This window comes from Rousettus aegyptiacus, unplaced genomic scaffold (assembly GCF_014176215.1).
Source record: "Rousettus aegyptiacus isolate mRouAeg1 unplaced genomic scaffold, mRouAeg1.p scaffold_m13_p_13, whole genome shotgun sequence".
NCBI lineage: Eukaryota > Metazoa > Chordata > Mammalia > Chiroptera > Pteropodidae > Rousettus > Rousettus aegyptiacus.
Window position 1 is genome coordinate 59097912 of NW_023416288.1, and position 14022 is coordinate 59111933.

Consider the following 14022-nt stretch of genomic DNA (forward strand, 5'->3'; position numbering starts at 1 on the left):
CAGAACCCCGAATCAAGACGAGTGAGGGACCATCTCAATAAACGCGTTTTGTATTAAAAGAAAAAGTTTCGGAGGCAGAGATGGTCTCCTCTTGCATGGTTTCGTGATACCTCCACGTAGGGCTCTTGGAACTGTGTCAGCCTGCAGTACCAACCTTCGTAGTAAGTGGGATGGAGTCAGTCACAGGAAGCCTGGGATTCCAAAAATGGCTGCCTTCTGCCCAGGCCGAGGACCATCTTGGGTCTTCCCCTTGATGATGGGAACTCTTGGATGTTTCCAAAGGTTAACCAGCTACTTGAGCTATTTTGCCTTTTATGTCCACCCCATTTTGGCAGAATCTGGGGCAGTTAATCACTGCATATTCATTTCTCTTTTGAATTCAGAGAACTTTCTCTGTGAAATGCAGAGCAATTTCCGCAGAAGCCACAGGAAACTTCTCTCCCCATGTTCCTTTGTAACATCAAACAGGTGTCTGTCAGCAAAGAGCCCTCATCCCCGCTGGAGCTCTTTAATGTGATAATGTGGTAACACCCACTCTGATTTCTTCAAGGGTCTGCAGACTGCACCCACCTGCACCTCTTCTCCCAGTGATCCCCCTCTAAGCATCTTCCTCCCCCTTCTCTCAAATTCAAATGAATGTTTCAATATTCCCTGTGTTCTTCATACTTTTAACCCTTTTATATTACAACTTAATGGTCACAGGGCACCCCAGATTTTTACCCTTAAATTCAACGAATGCTCAGAGTACGGTGCAAATGCACAGTGCTATTTGCGAAGCGCCGTGATAAGCACGGTGACGTCCCTGCCCTCAGTCAGCTTATACTCTAGTAAAGGAAAGAAGCCAGAGTAGATTAAGGGAAGCGGAAAGTACAAATCAGCATCCCTTTCTTGGCCAGCTGAGGCAGGAAGGGCAGGTGGGGCCGAGGGTGTGAGTGGGCAGCGGACGACGAGTCAGCTCCTTGTGTACCTCATCCAGTTTGCAGATCAGCTACGGGACTGACTGCGGGTGAAAGATGCTTCCACCTGACCCTTTCTCTGACTTCTCTTCTTACGCAGCCTGTTGACCCTTTTTGTACATTCCTACCTTCTCTCTCAAATAAGGATCGCCCTTCAACTACTTTAAAAACGTATTATTGTTGTTGTTATTGTTCTTACTATTGCCATTACCTTCAGTTTCCTTTTTTTCTCGTAAGGTGGGTAGTTTCCAGGCTCTTCTAAGACGGGGTGTGAGGTGGACCTGGCTCCAAGATGTCGAGTACAGTCCCATCCCTCCGCCTGTGGGATTTAACAGGAGAGGAGAGTTCAGAAGGGGAGGAAGAGCTGAGACTTCCCAGGGCTCTGGGCAGCTGGCTTAGCCTCCTTCTCTGGATAATGTTCCCTGCCCGGCTTTGGTGCTATGCTGAGCAGATGCACGGGGTGCTGTGTGGGTGGGATGAAGGGAAGTAGGTGGGGTGTATTGAGTGACACATGTGCCTTGATCAGGACGTAAGACAGGCTTGGGATATCACGTGGCCTGTATTCGTGTGACTCATTCATGACCAAAGATAAGGAAATCCAGACAGCTCAGCAAGGGCAGAAGCCCCTTTCAGAAGAGGTCGGGTTGCGTTTCTGGTAAAAATGGCCCTGCTCAGTCACTGTGCACTTGAAGTGGGAACTGAGATGCGCTCGTGCGAACTGAGGTGCGCTGTAAGGAGGACAAACACATGCTGGGTTTCGAAGACTTCATGCAAAAAAACCCAAAAACCAAAAAACAAACAAACAAAAAACAAAAACATAAAATCCATCAATTTAAAAATTATATGTTGAAATGGTATTATTTTGGACATATTGGGTTAAGATATTTCATCAAAATATTAAATTTTATTGAAACTAATGGCACCTGTTTCTTTCCTACCTTTTGAGAATGTGGTTGCTAGAAATTATTTAATTACTTGTGGCTCGCACTGTCTTTTTATTGGACAACGACGAGGTAGTGAGCAGTTTATGTGAAGAGCCACCATGTGAGATCTTATCTACTTTTATTTGGCTCAATAAGACTTGGTGAGGAGATCATAAGATATTTTTCACTTTTACTAGTTTAAGTTATACTTATGCAAGGAACTGGGTAGGAGTTAAGTAAGCATATTCTCCTATTACCCATCACTGCTGAACTTGACCAAGTGTTTTCTTACTCTGCATTAAAGTACTTTCTTTCATCCTAGTGCTAAAAGCATCCAAGGTTTTCTTCCCAGATGCGGCTTCTTTTGTCTCTTTCTCCCGATGCATCAATTAAGAACACTTTGATGACCAGAGCTTTCCCTGTCAGAGAGCTAAGTGCTCACCACCTAATTAACTCTGCAAAGGAAGCGAGGCTGCTCTCATCTGCGCTTCGCTTGGCTTTGCTCTCTGACTCCCCCGGGTGTCCCCGCTTCGGTTTCCTGCGAGGCCAGGAGAACAAAGTGAGGAGCTCACCCTTCTGGGCTGCAGGGCTTTAGGCTTGAGTTCATGCTTTTATTTTTCCAGGTATGAAAGACACCTTGACAAACAGTTATCTCATTACTTCATCCTTCTACAGAGAGGGATGCATTTGCTAAAAGCAAGTTTCAAGCAGTTTTTGCCACTGACCAGGCTTTTCTTTGTTAATAGTCCTAAACGCACACACAACACGCAACACACATGCAAAACCCAACAACGAAACAACATCCCGCGTTTGAATAGATCAGAACAATCTTTAAATGGATTAACACCGGTCCCTCTGCTCCATCTCATTGGACATATACTAGAACCATTGTTTTTTAAGTGGCTTCTAAATCTCAACTCTTTTGTCTAGGTGAATGATGTCATGTTTCCTTTCAAGTTCATATTTTCTTCCGAGTTCAATTGCTTGACACACTCCTCTATGTGGGAACCCCACAGGTGCCCTAACGTCATGGTCCTCCTTCCTCCCTAAATCTGTGCGTGGTACTACTGTCCTCCCCGTCACCAGGCTCAACACGTTGATAGCATCACGCAGTTCCTGTCTCCCTTCCTCTCTGCTCGCAAACGTCTGCCAGGTCGACATGTAATTTCGTCCCTTGTCTTCGCCTCTTCCCGTTCATTCTGCGGCCACTTGCCTGCTTCTGTACTCCTTTGCTTCTTTTCAGGTGACTGTCTCTCACTTCTCTGAGGAGGTGTGTCCCAGCTCAGTTTCCTGTGGAGGCTCTGATCAAGTCACCTCCCAGCACACGACCTGGAGACTAAAGCCAGACACCTCAAATCACTTCCTGCCAAAGTGAACATAAATAAATATAAATGCAAAAAAAACCAAACCAAAACAAAACGAAACCAACTGAGAAGCAAACTCTGCCAGATAAAACATTCCCGGCATCCAAAGGTCTCCATTGCCTGGCCCCGGGATAATTTCCCATGGCTCCTGGTTCCAGCAGAACTGAACTGTTGAACGGCCCCCGTGTGCAGGCCCACCCTTCACTCAGTAAGCTGGGCTCTTCCCTTCGCCCGAGGTTCTACCTTCCTATTCATAAACAAACAGTCTCACACATCTGTATTCGTTCGCTAGGGCTGCATAACGAAGTACCACAAGCTAGGTGTTTAGGATGACAGAAATTTATTGTCCCACAGTTTCAGGGATGCGTCTGAAATCCAGCTGTCAGCAGGGCCCTCTTCCCGCTGCAGGTGCTAGGGAGGGATCTGTTCCAGGTCTTCCCCTGGCTTCTAGTTAAATTCCTGGGCTTGAGGCAGCATAATTCCAACCTTCATATGGCATCTCCGTGTGTGTGTGTGTGTGTGTGTGTGTGTGTGTGTGTGTCCACACTTCTCATTTTATAAGGACACCACTCACAGTGGATTAGGGTCTCTCCTTACTGCAGTGTGACCTCGTTGTAACTAATTACATCTTCAATAACCCTTTTTCCAAATAAAGTAGCATTCTACAGTACTGGGGGGTAGGACTTCAAAATATGGATTTTAAGGAGACAATTCAACCCATAATACTATCCTTATAGCCACGCCCACGTGTCATCTCCTCTGGAGACATCCGAGACCCACTCTCCATCTCCCTCCTCCAAGCCTGACATAATCTCTACCCCTCTGTGACCACCTCTGGCCCAAGTAACGCCCACGACTGTTCTGCACTTTATGACATCAGCGCTGGCTTTGCATCTGGTTTAGGTTGTCGAGTTGCCTCCAAGCTATTTTTTGAAGGGACTCACTGCAGGGTCTCTAATTCCCATGCCCACCTCTTATCTCCCTTGCAAGATAGATGTTGGAGAAGCCTAAATCCTTCATGGAGGGCTCTCCTTGGCCCTACATACCTGCTGTGTGATGAGGAGGTGTCCCAGTGGCAACTTCCCGCCATGACAGCTGTCCCCAGACCCAGTGCTGGGGCTCTGAAGACGCCCTGACCACCTGTGGCTAGAGGGGGCACTTCTAGTTGCTACCAGTGAGGGCCTGAGACTGCTCTGAGCCATCTCCACTGGCCAGCAGCTTTCCTGTCCAGAGCAGTTAATCTATCTGCTATTTAAGATGCAGATCTTGATTTCTTTTCACAGCCTGCTCAGCCGCATTCTGCAGTCTTAGTTAGGAGATAGTGCCCCGTGTGCAGGCGCGGGGTTGGGTCACGCCATTTAATAAAGCTATCATGACTGATGTGAGCGCTCGACTCAAAAGGAATGGGGAGCCAGACAGCTGCACTCTCTGTGGCATGAAATCACGCAGCTTCCACTTGGGTAGGGACCTTTTTGATGTCACAGGGTGAGGGATTAAGTCATAATTATGTAGATCTAAATTACCTTCCAGCAAACCCACCGGGCGGTTCTTCATTAACATCGCAGCCGGCTTTAATTCCAGCCGAAGACTGATCACCCTTCAGCCCCCTGACTTCCAGCCCGCAGAACAGGTTTGGAATTAAAACTTCGGTTGAAAAGCACATCGGATGCCATTTCTCTACTTTTGTCTCAGACTTGGTTTTGATTAATAAGCCTGCGTCCTCTTTTCACGGCAGTGCTTGGGACGTGTGTTACCAGCTTCCACACATTTGACTTCGCTGCTCAGAGCTCACAGAGCTGGGATCTGAGAGTTCTGTAGTTATTAGGGGCCTTGACCATCATTCATCATCTGAGCTGTCATCAGAAGGCGGCACAACCCCAAATCAGATTTCCCCCAGAATCTGTTATGACTACGGTGGCCAATGATATGACCATGAACATTTTCGAGGCCCAAATCATACTCCAAATCGGAGCTAAAACATCTCAGTGTCTTTTCCGGGCATGTCGAAATACCCAGGAGGAGAGGCTCAGGGCTGAAAGGGATGCCAGGAACTTGGGCGTTTTCGTTGCACGTCAGGTTGCAGAGGTCGATCCCTGGCCAATGTGCAGGAGGCCCTGGGATTGGTTAGGTGACTTTTGTTTGGGGTCACCCAGAAGCTTCTCTCAGCAGGGGCTGCCTATGAGTCCAAAGCACCTCCTCTGAATCCTGTTAGAGTGAACCACAGAGACTGCTTCCTAGAGTCAGCAAGATAAAATAGCCTTTAGGAGACTGCAATGCACTCCCTGAAAGCAACAGTGAGATACGCTTTGCTCCCTAAAGAGGGAGCTAGGCTTTCCCATAGTCACCGTAAGGGATCAGCTACCCATACGTCTTTTTTGCTCTCTGTAACAGGGAATATTCTTCAGCTTACCCTAAATCAGGTAATGTTTAGCCTCTGACAAAATTGCAGGGGAGGTGACAGAGTTGGAACAGTCTGGGCCAGAAGATCTCTAACCAGAATTAGCGAGTGGGCTTACAAAAGAGGTCACATTGTTACGTCCCACGCTAGGCCTGCTGAGTCACATCTCCAGTGGCCAGTATAACTTCCTTTTTCTTTAGGCTTCCATCAGGCTTAATTTTAATTGTAGAAACTCTCCTAATTCTTCTATGCGGTTTCTGGTCTCTGCTTTTCATTTTTAATCTTGGCTTGTTTGTTTATTTGTGTCCTAATTCCAGACTACTTCAAATTCTTTCTGGAAAACAGAAGGCATCACCAGTGGCAGGTACCAAATCATAAGTAAAATTAAAAACAGAGGTCATTTATAAACACCACCTACTCACGAGAGAAGAAAACCACACTCACCATCAGTGATAAATGGCCATCTATCCTTGCTTGAAATCTTTCAAGTGACAAGCAGCTCATGACTTTAAAATGTGACCAATTCCACTGTAGGCTGTCCTCACTGTAGAAATTTCTCAGTGTACTGAAACCAAATTAGCTTCCTGGTAACATGTCTCTATTGATGTTAATTTTTTCCTTTGATAATTTAGGAGGATTTTCCCTCTCAGCATGCATTAGTTACTATTGCTGCATAATAGATGATCCCCAAACTTAGCTGCTTAAACAGTTTGTGTGAGTGTGAGAAACAGTTTCCGAGGACCAGGACTCCAAGAGCAAATTACCTTGACGGTTCTAGTTCAGGGCATCTCATGAGGTTATGATTGCCAGTTGGTGTGACCATCGTCATCTGGAGGCTTAAATGGAGCTGGAAGATTTGCTTCCAAGATGACTCACTCACAAGGCTGTTGGCAGGTGGCCTCAGCTCCTTGCCACGTGGGGCTCTCCGTAGGGCTGCTGGCATGTGCTCAGGACATGGCTGCTGGTTTTCCCCAGAGCAAGCGATCTGAGAGAGCAAGGAGAAGCCTCAATATCTCTAGGACCCGATATGATCACACACCATCACTCTGCCATATTCTACTTAGAACTGAATTGCTAACTGCAACTCAACTCAAGGGGAAGGGAATTAAGTTCTGCCTCTTTTTTAAAAAAATTCTCTTTATTGATATTCTCTATTTGGTGAGGCATTATTCTTTATTCTTCCTTTAATTCTTTAGGCAAGGCTTCCTTTAGTTCTTTGAACATATCTGGAATAGCTGACTGAAAGTCACATATAGTAAGTCCAACATCTGGGCTTCCTCAAGGACGTGTTCCAATGACTGCTTCTTTTCCTGTGTATGGGCCATACTTTTCTGTTTCTATCTGTGACTCATAATTTCTTTGTTGAAAACTGGACATTTTTTTTCTCAATTTTTTTTTCATTGAGATACATCATATACCATAACATTCACTTTTAAAGTATACGATTCAATGGATTTCAGTATATTCAGAAGGTTGTGCAACTATCATAATTATCTAATTCTAGAATACTTTCCTCATCCCCCGAAAAGAAACTTCATATCTATTAGTTGAAAAAGGGACATTTAAAATAATACAATGTGGCAACTTTGAAAATCAGACGCCCTCCTTCACCAGGGTTTGCTTTTGTTGCTATTTTGTTATTGTTGTTGTTCGTTAGTACCTTTCTTGGACAAATTCTGTAAAATATGTATTCCCTGTCATGTGTGGGCACTGGGAACGGAGATGGGAGGTGTCTACATCCAGAGGCCCCTGCTGGAGGCCCTTCTGATGTAAAGATGATCCAAGGGCAGCACAGGTGCCCTACGAACTGGGAGCCATATTCCTGCCTTTGGCCGGCCCCTCTGGCACTTTCGGTGTAGTCCATGATACTCTGGCAAGAGCTTTTATGCCACCGGTAACACCTAACATGAGACAGGTCTCTCTGCTATTGGACAAATGTGGAACTATCCATGGTTTCCGCAGGAGTGTTCTGGATTTATAACTTAGGTTCATACAGTTGACTTATAAGTAGCTGTTTTCAGAGTGGCTGGTTAAACCTGGTGTTCAGTGGAGTAACTAATCAGTAGAAACGTCACACTTTTGGCCAAGCCACGTTCCCGAAAGCAAAGGGCTGAGGCTAGGCTGACGATCTCTCTTTCACCATACAGAGCCTTCCCAGGTGAGCCAGGTCAGCAGGTCCCTGGAACCAGACCGCCTGCCTCGGTGTGTGTCACAGACAGGTATTAAGAGTGATGTTATAGGGATCTCTTGTTTGCTGTAATAAGCCTGATTTTCTATGGAGAGAGAGGCCAAGAGAGTTTCACTTTGCAATATGCATGCGGGGAGGAACTGGCCCGCACAGTAGAGGGGTAGAAGGAGAATAACTGGAACGGACATGCCAGATCTTGCCCTCTCAGTAAACCTGAACTAGGGAGTGTGGCAGCTTAAAGCCAGCTGTAAATTCTTTGATATTCCTCCTCCTATTGAGGGGTGAGATCTATTACTGGCCTATTATTTTTTTGACCTTTAGAGCATGGCCGGGCTGATGCTATGCTAGTTTTAGGGCTGGTGTTTAAAAGGACTGGCAGCTTCTGTCTTGGTCTCTTGGTGCCCACGCGGTCACGTAAGACTCATGTTCATCCTGTAAGAAGCCCAACTACCCTGCTGGAGAGACTGTGTGGAGAGCCTGAGACCACATGGGGAGGGAAAAGGGCCCAGCCGAGCCCATCCTTAGGCCTTTCCTGCCAAGGTGTGAGGCACATGAGCGACGTCACCTTGGACGCTCCGGACCAGCTCAGCCGCCAGCTCAGTGCCACTGAGTGACCCTGGTTGCTACCACGCAGAACAGAACGGTCCAGCCAGCTAATCTCTGCCCAAATTCCAGATCGAGAGAACCAAGAGATATGATAAAACAATTGTTCCGAGCTACTAGGTTGGGTTGGTTTGCTACACAGAGGTATACAGCTGGAACAGGGAGCCAGTGCCCTTCCGTCAGGTGCCTTAGACGTGAGCAAGAGACCAGAGTTAAACCCGGGCTTTTCCGAATCTAGATGTAGCTCTCAGAGGCCTGAGACGGGGGCCAGGCCTGCTCTGTGCATCTCTGGGTGGGGCTCCTAGGTACCGGCCTGGTGCATGAGCTGGCCATACTGAGGCAGGGTCTTCTTGGTGTGCAGCAGATGTTGTGCTTATGAACAGCGAATAAATATTTAGAAGAGAAATTGCTGAGTCGTGGATATGTAAATTTCTAAGCTTTCTGATGAGTACTGCCAAATGGCATTCCCGAACGGTCCTGCCAGCTTCTAGTTCCTCCCACATTCTGCGAGAGAGCCTGCTCCTTGCCCCCTCAGGAACGCCGGCTACTATTGACCGTGGTAGTAACCGCGATCTTGTGAGAAATGCCACAATTTGCATGACCTGTGTTTGTTCATCTTTGCATCCATCACGCCCGGCATACTGTCTGCAACAAAGGAGGAACGCGACGAGTGTTTATTGAAAGAAGGAAGACTCCAAAGGCTGCAGAATCCGTTCCTCCAGCCAGCGCCCCCTCCTGCCTCTCTACTCTTGCCCTAGATGTCCCACGGGTGCCCTAAGTTTATCGTCCACTCAGCCTTGCCTCCCCGCTCCCGCCGGGGTTCCTCGGCTCGCCACTCAGCTAGAAACCTGGGACGCTGCCTTTGAGCCTTTACCGTTTCCTCTCGCTCCCATCCGACCAACAGTCACGTCTTGCCAATTCTATTCGTTCATTTTAAAAACGACTCTATCATTTGCCGTGTGTCAGGGGTTGTTCTAGGTGGAGCCGTCATGCTTTTAAAAGTCTCCCGGATCTATCCGCTTCTGTCCATCTGCGCTGCCATCACTCCAGCTCAAGCCACCACCATCTTTCTCCTGGATCGGTACCCGTTTCCCTGCCAACCACACACCAATTCATTATCCATCTTCCCCCCTAGGGTGATATTTAAAACGTCAAAACCTGATCCCGCTCTCTTGCTTAAAAGCCCTTAGTATTACCCTGAACTCCCCAAGCTAAAAACTGAAAGCTCATTAATATCTCACAAAGCCCCTAAATCCTTTCCCAATCTTCTGTCCCCCAAGGTCCCCCGATAGCCATACCTACTTAGAGTTTCTTCAATAAACATGGTGCTGAACTTTTAAAAACCTTCTTAAACTCTTATTCCACAAAGAAAATAGTGGGTTTTTCTTTTTGTTGTTTGTCCTTTTTATTTGGATATAAGATACATTTTAGGGAGTCTGGCTCCCTTGGAAAGAGTCGTTCATTCAGAAAGGTTTTGGGACAGGATGGCACTTTCTAATCATGCAGAGGTGTGTGTGTGTGTGTGTGTGTGTGTGTGTGTGTGTGTGTGTGTGTTGGGGGTTGGGGGTTGGGGAGACAGATGGCATTTGTAGCTTAATTAAGCCAGGGGCTACAGCTCTACATTATTAATCAGTTATGGGCTGGTGACATGGCCCTGGCTATTAATAGCATACGCTAGATGGGCTGTAAATCTTGATGTGATAAGGGTAGAAAGCTCTGCATACTTGGAGAGGAAGCCAGTTTGTACCAGAGATAGGGGCTCGGTTTCGGGGGCATACTGGTTCCTGGGCTCTCTGCGTCAGGCTGACAGAGTGCTCGGTCAGAGAAGGACCATGCCACTGGGGCCGATCCCGGTCTTGCTGCTGGTGGACTTAGCTAGTGCCTTTACGTTGAGGCAGGTGGGGACTGCACCCTGGATCCTGCCTGGCAAATGTGAGTTGTATGTAGATCCAAAGTCCAATGGACCACTTAGTGCAAACCTACACCCATGACCAGGAAAATGACCATCGGTATAGGTCCTATTGTGTGAGATTAGAAGCACTGGTGCCGCATCAGAAGCGGGGGATATTGACGAGGGGCAGGAAAGCCAGGCAGGCAGCTCCCTGAGAAATGCTGTCCTCTAAGACCAGACTCAGGGCATCTTTCCAGAACCTACTCTCCAGGGGTGGCTGGGGCAAATGCCCCATGACTACTGTGAGCTCTGGATGGTTGCACACAGGTAATTAAATGCTTTAGCTGTGAAGTGACACTCTTCTACTCACGACTCACTGGCCACCTAATCACATGGTCTCACCCAAACACGAAGGAAGTAGAAAACGCAATCTCAGTGTATTCATGGAAGGTGGCGAGTAGGATATATTGAGAATCTGCTTAAAATCTCAGACATATTTCATACAAGGCACTAACGAACCATCCCTCCAAATGCCGCATACATGCAGTTTCAGGGGATGCAAAGCTCCCACGTTTCCACTGGCCCCCAGCAAGGTTTAGAACAAATACTTAAATAGCATCCAATGTGGTGGGCCTCGCCCTCCCTAGTCTTCCCTCTTGACTTGTTTTCATGACTATACTATGCTGATCCTCCTCTAACTTGTTAATGTTTTCTTTTAATTTTTTTTTTTAAATTGCAGGGTTTGTCAAAATGTACCCCGTTATCTCAAATGCCCCATGACTACTCCAACTCTACACTTTCTTTAAGACCACAGTCCAGTTCACCTCCTCCATTAAGTCGTTTCTGGCTAATAATAGTCTATGATATTCTTCCTGTTCCCAAATTTCTCAGGTATTTAGTCCAAACTACTTGCGACATTCCATGGTTGCTTCTTGAGCATCGCCCTGTTCTCCATGATACGCTCATGTCTTTGACAGCAAGGCCTTGCCTTCCACTCCTCTATGGCAGCCTGACTGTGATGGGCACATTTGAGCTCCCGAACGCAGGCTTCCTGGGATTGGCTGTCACGAAGTCCGGGTGCTGATGCTGCCTCAGTCAGCAACTTAAGTGTCCCCACCCCCTTCTCCTGGATCTCCTCACTTAACCCCTCTGGAAAGTGAGATGGCTGGGACTAAAGCTCTTTCCAGTTCATCCCAGCTCTTACGAATCCACAACAGGTGAGGTACTGAGAAATTAATTGATGCCATCTCTGAATCCCGAACGAACATCAAAGGGATATCCCTTCCTTCTGCCACGTTAGAGGAAGGTTATCTGTGACTGCTCCTGAATCCCAGCTCCTGTCATCCCCAGGGGTCTAGTTAACAGGGTTCCTATTTCAGGGGCAAGAAAGAAGAGGGAAAGGACGGGGCAGGAAGAGGCACTTGGGAAACTCCTTCTGGCAGACTATTATTTTGCAAGGTCTAAGCCATAGGAAGGACCCTGGTATGTCCCAGTGGCAGAGGGAGAGGCACTCTGGCTTTGGAGGAAAGAGGGGAGAATGTTGGATCCCCAAAGTTGAGAAGAGACAGGTTGTAGATTCCACGGTGTCTCCCAAGGGACAGGACCTTGGGGCGGGGGGTGACTTTGAGGGATACCTGTGGAGCTGGACACTGTACCTGGAGGCCCTTGAATGAAGCCTGGCGACTCTAGAGAGGACCTCTGGATCCGGAGCTGCAGTCTCTGAGGACAGTGGGCATCTAGAGCAGGGGTGACGATGTGATCAGGACACACTGATGGCATTATCTTCACCTCATTTTCCTGACCTGCTTCAGCAGTGGGATGCTGGTATGACTCAAAGGAAGGGAAACCGGAAAGTATAAAAAATGACTTAGGTTGGACTTTTGCTGAGAAGGGTAAGTAGGAGCTCAGAGCTAGATTTAGGAAAAAAAAAAAAAAAAGTGACATCTTTCTTACCTGTTTCATAGAGCACTTTGCGAACGTCTCGGACTTCCATGACCTGACTCTCCTCAGCATAGGCAGGAAGCACAATAAATAGCAGCCTCAAACCCAGCAGAAGGCCACTGTGTGTGCCAAGGCCTGACTTTTACAGGGTACTGGAGCCCTCCAAGTTTAATGGGATGTGCACAGTACATTGGCAGGCAGAGATGCAGACTCATTAATAGTTAAAAAGGAAGCAGGCTCGAGGAACCAGAATATTATTATTATGATGTATACGTAACATTTATTATGCGCCAGGCACTGAACACCTCTTTCACTTTATGCAGCCCCACTGTTGAATAGAAGCTATTAATATTATTCCATTTTGCAGATTAAAAAACTGAGGTGTCGGGCATTTAATGATCTGTACAACAGCAAACCACTTGTAAAAGGCTGAGGTGACATTTTGAGCCAAGGTACAGCAGATTCAAAAACCAGATGGGGGTGTCGATTGCCAGAGAATGTTACTTGGAACTCAAATATAGTATGTAAGGTCCCCTTACTTTGCCACATGGGATGAGGAGGTTTGGCTCAGAACAGAGGCTAGAGGGGCTGTGAGCATGAATGCTGGTGCTGGCGTCTGTCTGGATGAGCCTTAGCTTCTTCCATAAAGTAGGGATGATAAGATCTCGTAGGATTATGGGGAGGATTAAGTGGAGTAACGTAGGAAAGCATTTTAGCACAGCATCTGACATGCACGCTTCATAAATATATGCTCAAAAGAATGTAATAGCAATCATAAAGTAAAAACAATAACAAAAAAAACGGGTACTAATGCTTTCCTGATCTTGCGCTGTAAGCAAATTCTTGTGAAAGAAGACTCAGTCTGGTAGGTAATGAAATAAATTTGGGATGAGTAGACTGCAAAGTTTTCTCCGCGTGGGGTATCTCTGCGGAGTCAGCAGGAACCCAAGGCCATGTTTCTAAATGGGATGGAGCGTAATGGAAACTACATTTGCTTGGCAGCACCCGGCCTCCTTATTTTTCTTTTCAGTTGCGTGAGCATACATATATACAATTACGAAATACATGTGCGGCTTTTACAGGTCACTGCATTCTCAGTTCCCAGGGCCGCCTGCTCCAGGTATGCGAATGTTCCTGGCGGCGTTTCAGATTAGACATCGGTCCTCGACTCGTCTATGTTAGAGCATCTTCTCAAACCACGCACGTTTCATCACACTTGTACCTAGCCCCGTTAGCAGAAATTCTCCTCTGCCGTTTGCACATCAGTTCACTCTTAAAGACATTTCCAGCTCAATTCCGGTGGCTTTGGCATCTCATTACATTCTTGATAATTAGCTATATCTCATTACATCCCAGCCCAGCTGGAACAGGATTTGTTGTTTTCAGGTGTAAACCTGTGGCGTGCCTCTCACTACACCTCTTCAAAATTCCAGGCAGGCCTTCTGCCTCCGCCAAATTAGGACGACTATTTCCAGCTGTGTACATTCATTACAACTTCCATTTCGGGAAAAGACTCCATTGCATTTCACATCTGGTCACACGCTTATTAATTATGTACTTCTTATGACAACTGTGCCTAATTAGGATGGAGTCAGGACCTTGGCTGAGCCCAGTCATTCTTTGTTTTCTTGTTCTTGGTACCTCATTACACTCCCTCCAAATTATGCCCAATTTGTTTTACATCCCTGACACCTTAAGACAAGTGCTCTCAGATGTGTGTATTTCCACACGTACTTGGCTTCTCAGGCAAAATCTTGT